Here is a 4,488-nt window from a genome sequence, read left to right on the forward strand (position 1 = left end):
TATTGAGGCTTTGTTCTGACCACTCATTCGGTGTCGCGTTTCTTTCAAGCAATTCTCCCGGTTAGCCCACACTCGGCTCGCTCCCAGAGCTGTGTTAAAGTCTACTTCGCATTCACTCTCTTTTCTCAGCAGATTAAAAGAAAGTTTCATCTTGGGCTCCCTGAAACTTCCATCCTGCACCGCTGTTTGCTTTTTCACAAGAGCAGAGAAGAGCGCACCGTTCCCAGCGGCACTGCAGTACTGGGTCGATGCTTGGAGTGAACGGAGCAAGCTTCTTTTTCAACTCCTATTCTTAAAAATCCATTTAATATGTAGTCCTCGTATAGAGGACATATTAAACTGATAAGAACAGATACTACACTTGATCTTAGCCAAAAGGCCGAGAAGCGATAACTGTCCACTGTTTCAGGTCCGAGGGCCCTTGCTGGCACAATGCGCACTTGTAATAGTGTTCTTTTTATGGCCATAGGTGGCCAGAGTGTCACGTTGCACCTCCGCCCACCCGCTGCACTGAGCACTCTTCAGCCCTTTTAAATGGTATAACTTTGCACTCCCGCGTGCTCCAGCAAGCACCATTCAAGCAACAACTTTGCACTCCAGCTTCGAATATCGGCACAATCGCAACAAGTAAGGCGACTCTACTCAGAGAAGTCACTCTGCACAGTAACAAGATTTCTTTTGCACAGACAGAAAGGGCTTCACCCGCAAAGGTAAAGCCTGCCAAAAATAGAAACAACTCATTAGTGCTGCTCTCCACGAAAGTCTTTAGTAAAAGGCGAAAGACTTGTATGTTATGAAGAGAAACCAGAGTACGATTATCCGTCACTGCGGGAGCAGGGCATCAGGCTAGTTGCCATAGCCACCTTCCCCATGGTGAGCGCTGCTTGGTTGAAACGCTTGCCCCTGTGCAATCGACAAGGCAGCAACAAAAACACCACGGGAACACCGTATTGAGGCTTTGTTCTGACCGCTCATTCGGTGTCGCGTTTCTTTCAAGCAATTCTCCCGGTTAGCCGACACTCGGCTCGCTCCCAGAGCCGTGTTAAAGTCTACTTCGCATTCACTCTCTTTTCTCAGCAGACTCTTGGGATTTTATCTATAAAATGAATTCCTTCACTCAAACTATGTTAAAACTGCTTTGTCCTTCATATTTACCATGTCTAGAAAGATTTAAACAAAAAAAAACAACAACGTTGTACTTTGCAGTAAAAGAAAGAGCAAATCTAAAGTTTCAGGAATCCGAGAATAAGCTTACTTTCATGAGTTCTTCACGATTTCGGATTTTGCTATAAAATGAATTCCTTCACTCAAACTAAATTAAAACTGCTAAACCGCTAATCTGTTACATGTAAGGCAGATGTCAAATTCACCGAAATAGCCAAAATCGAGCTGTAGCAGCTTTGGTAAAAGAGTATAAGTTGAAGAGTTTGTGAATAAAGGTGTGCGCACACATAGTGAGCTGTAGGAAAATAGGCAGGGAGCAATGCCGGCTGGGGTATATGTTCTTGTATGTTGTCTGACTGTTTGATTTGAATGTGTTGTGTAAGTGTCCTATTGAATGTTACATGTTTGGGCTTTGACACTTCACTGTGGTTGTTAACTGTGTGGTGTGTCCTGAAATGTTATAGGTTTGGGCTGTTTGACATGCTTAATGCTTGTCAGTAGCTACCCACTTATTCATATATAGCAACTGACAACATAAGAAGTCTGGACATACTTTGATAGTAGTTGTAGAAGTATCCTTATTGATAATAGATAAACTAATTCATAGTGATAGAACAGTAGATGAACAGGTGCCTGCACATGTCTCACGAAAATAAAATGGGTGTATGATTGCTGACGGCAGAGCAATACTGCCAAACTTATGAGTTCTTGTGGCAATCTTGATTCAGTGTCTTGACGTGCTGTCAGCGCTGTTTCGCTGACTTGATTGTCACAAGAAACAAAGTGTGTTTGATAAGATCCGACCATTTTATTACGGGAGGATCAGTATGTATGGATTCTGATGTGACTGATAAACCCATTCGTATCGTAAGCATAATCTAATACGTGAGACAACGCCCTGGCACACAATCAAAAAAAAAAGAGAGAGCGGTTTTGTGTCCCCACAGTCCATAATGTAGAAAAGAGAGAAAAAAGCCTTTCTGATTTGGTGTGTGTGCTCACAGTGCAGAGTGTAGAGAAAAGAGAGAAAAGAAAGCCGTTTTGGTGTCACGGGTGTTGTGACTTACACACACACATTTCTGAATTGAGAAAGGAAATTATTTTAGAGGAAGCACTAGAGTTTAGATCCCACATTTGTTGATAGGCATTCATTTATTTCTTCACTTCTGATGAAGTTTCAACAATAAACAACAAACTTTGTATTATGAGAAAGAACCAGACTCATTCTTCAGGAATCCGAAAATAAGCTCTATTTTACGACTTATGCACGAATTCGGATTCTCCTATAAAACGAATTCCTTGACTCTAACCAAGTTAAGACTGCTTTGTCCTTCATATTTATTCATGTCTAATCAAGTTTCAACGATAAACAACGTTGTACTTTGTAGAATGAGAAAGAACTTCTTCAGCAATAAGCATCTCTCGACATATGACGAAATACAGATTTTGCTATAAAATTAATTCCTTCTATCAGCCTGACTTAAAACTGTTTGTCCTCCTTATTTATCCACTTCAAATCAAGTTTCAACAATTAAAAAAATGTTGTAGTTTGAGAAAAAACAACTTAATCTTAAGCAATCAGTAGGGTAAGAAAGGGTAAGAAAAGGTGCAAATGCCAACCATACATCACTAAAAGGTGGAGCGGAAGTATTCGGCTGCAAGTAGGTGCGAATGCCTGACAATGTATGATCAAAAGAGGGAGCGGAGGTTTTCGGCTGCAAGGTCTGAATGTCCAACCATAATTTGTAAAAACCGGGGAAGAAAAGGCTCGAAAGCCCGACTATACACCATCAAAAGCGGGAGCGGAGGTGTTCGGCTGCAAGTAGGTGTGAATCTTCGACCATAATTTGTAAAAAGCGGGTAAGAAAAGGTTCGAATGCCCGACTATATATTAACCAAAGTAGGAGGAGAGGTCTTCGGATAAGAGTGGGTGAGAATTTACAACCATAATCTATAAAATGCGGTGAAAAAAAAGGTGTGAATACCCCATAGAACACTAAAAGGTAAAGCGGAAGTGTTCGGCTGCAAGAAGGTGTGAATGTCTGACCATAGTTTGTAAAAAGCGGGTAAGAAAAGGTTCGAATGCCCGAACATACACCATCAAAGGAGGGAGCGGAGGTGTTCCGCTGTAAGAAGGTGTGAATGTCCAACCATAATTGGCAAAAAGCAGGTAAGAAAAGGTTAAAATACCCGATTGTACACAATCAATAGCGGGAGCAGAGTTGTTCCGCTACTAAAAGGTGTGAAAGTCCGACCATGAATTGTAAAAAGCGGGTAAGAAAAGGTGCGAATGCCCGACAATGTATGATCAAAAGAGGGAGCGGAGGTTTTCGGCTGCAAGAAGGTCTGAATGTCCAACAATAATTTTGTAAAACCGGGGAAGAAAAGGCTCGAAAGCCCGACTATACATCATCAAAAGCGGGAGCGGAGGTGTTTAGCTGCAAGAAGGTCTGAATGTCCATCAATAATTGCTAGAAAACATGAAAGAAAATTTTCGAATATCAAACCACACATCATCATAAGCGGGAGAGGAGGTGTTCAGCTGCAAGAAGGTGTGAATGTCCGACCATAGTTTGTAAAAAATGGGTAAGAAAAGGTGCGAATGCTCAACCATACATCATCAAAAGCAGGAGTGGATGTGTTCGGCTAAAAGAAGGTTTGAATGTCCGACCATAGTTTGTAAAATGCGGGTAAGAAAAGGTTCGAATGCCCGAACATACACCATCAAAAGAGGGAGCGGAGGTTTTCGGCTGCAAGAAGGTCTGAATGTCCAACAATAATTTTGTAAAAACCGGGGAAGAAAAGGCTCGAAAGCCCGACTATACATCATCAAAAGCGGGAGCGGAGGTGTTCAGCTGCAAGAAGGTCTGAATGTCCAACAATAATTTTGTAAAAACCGGGGAAGAAAAGGTTCGAATGCCCGAACATACACCATCAAAAGAGGGAGCGGAGGTGTTCCGCTGTAAGACGGTGTGAATGTCCAACAATAGTTGGTAAAAAGCGGGTAAGAAAAGGTTAAAATACCCGACTGTACACAATCAATAGCGGGAGCGGAGTTGTTCGGCTACAAGAAGGTGTGAAAGTCCGACCATGGTTTGTAAAAAGCGGGTAAGAAAAGGTTCGAATGCCCGAATATATACCATCAAAAGCGGAAGCGGAGGTGTTCGGCTGCAAGAAGGTGTGAACGTCCAACCAAAGTTTGTAAAAAGCAGTGAAGAAAAGTTTCGAATATCCAACCAAACATAATCAAAAGCGGGAGCAGAGCTGTTCGACTGCAAGTAGGTGTGAATGTCAGATCATAATTTGCAAAAAGCTGATGAGAAA

At 42.1% G+C, this 4,488-nt stretch overlaps 2 non-coding genes across 2 annotated transcripts; both read right to left on the reverse strand.

Annotated features, from left to right (window-relative positions):
• Positions 1–207: 207 nt before the first annotated feature.
• LOC140280453 (U2 spliceosomal RNA) lies at positions 208–391 on the reverse strand. Its single transcript, XR_011909420.1, has one exon. It is a non-coding gene; the product is annotated as a U2 spliceosomal RNA (small nuclear RNA).
• A 308-nt stretch (positions 392–699) lies between these two features.
• LOC140280671 (U5 spliceosomal RNA) lies at positions 700–813 on the reverse strand. The gene has a single exon (XR_011909606.1). It is a non-coding gene; the product is annotated as a U5 spliceosomal RNA (small nuclear RNA).
• Between the last annotated feature and the right edge of the window lie 3,675 nt (positions 814–4,488).

Source organism: Leuresthes tenuis, unplaced genomic scaffold (assembly GCF_036924035.1).
Source record: "Leuresthes tenuis unplaced genomic scaffold, fLeuTen1.0.hap1 SCAF_21, whole genome shotgun sequence".
NCBI classification, from domain to species: domain Eukaryota; kingdom Metazoa; phylum Chordata; class Actinopteri; order Atheriniformes; family Atherinopsidae; genus Leuresthes; species Leuresthes tenuis.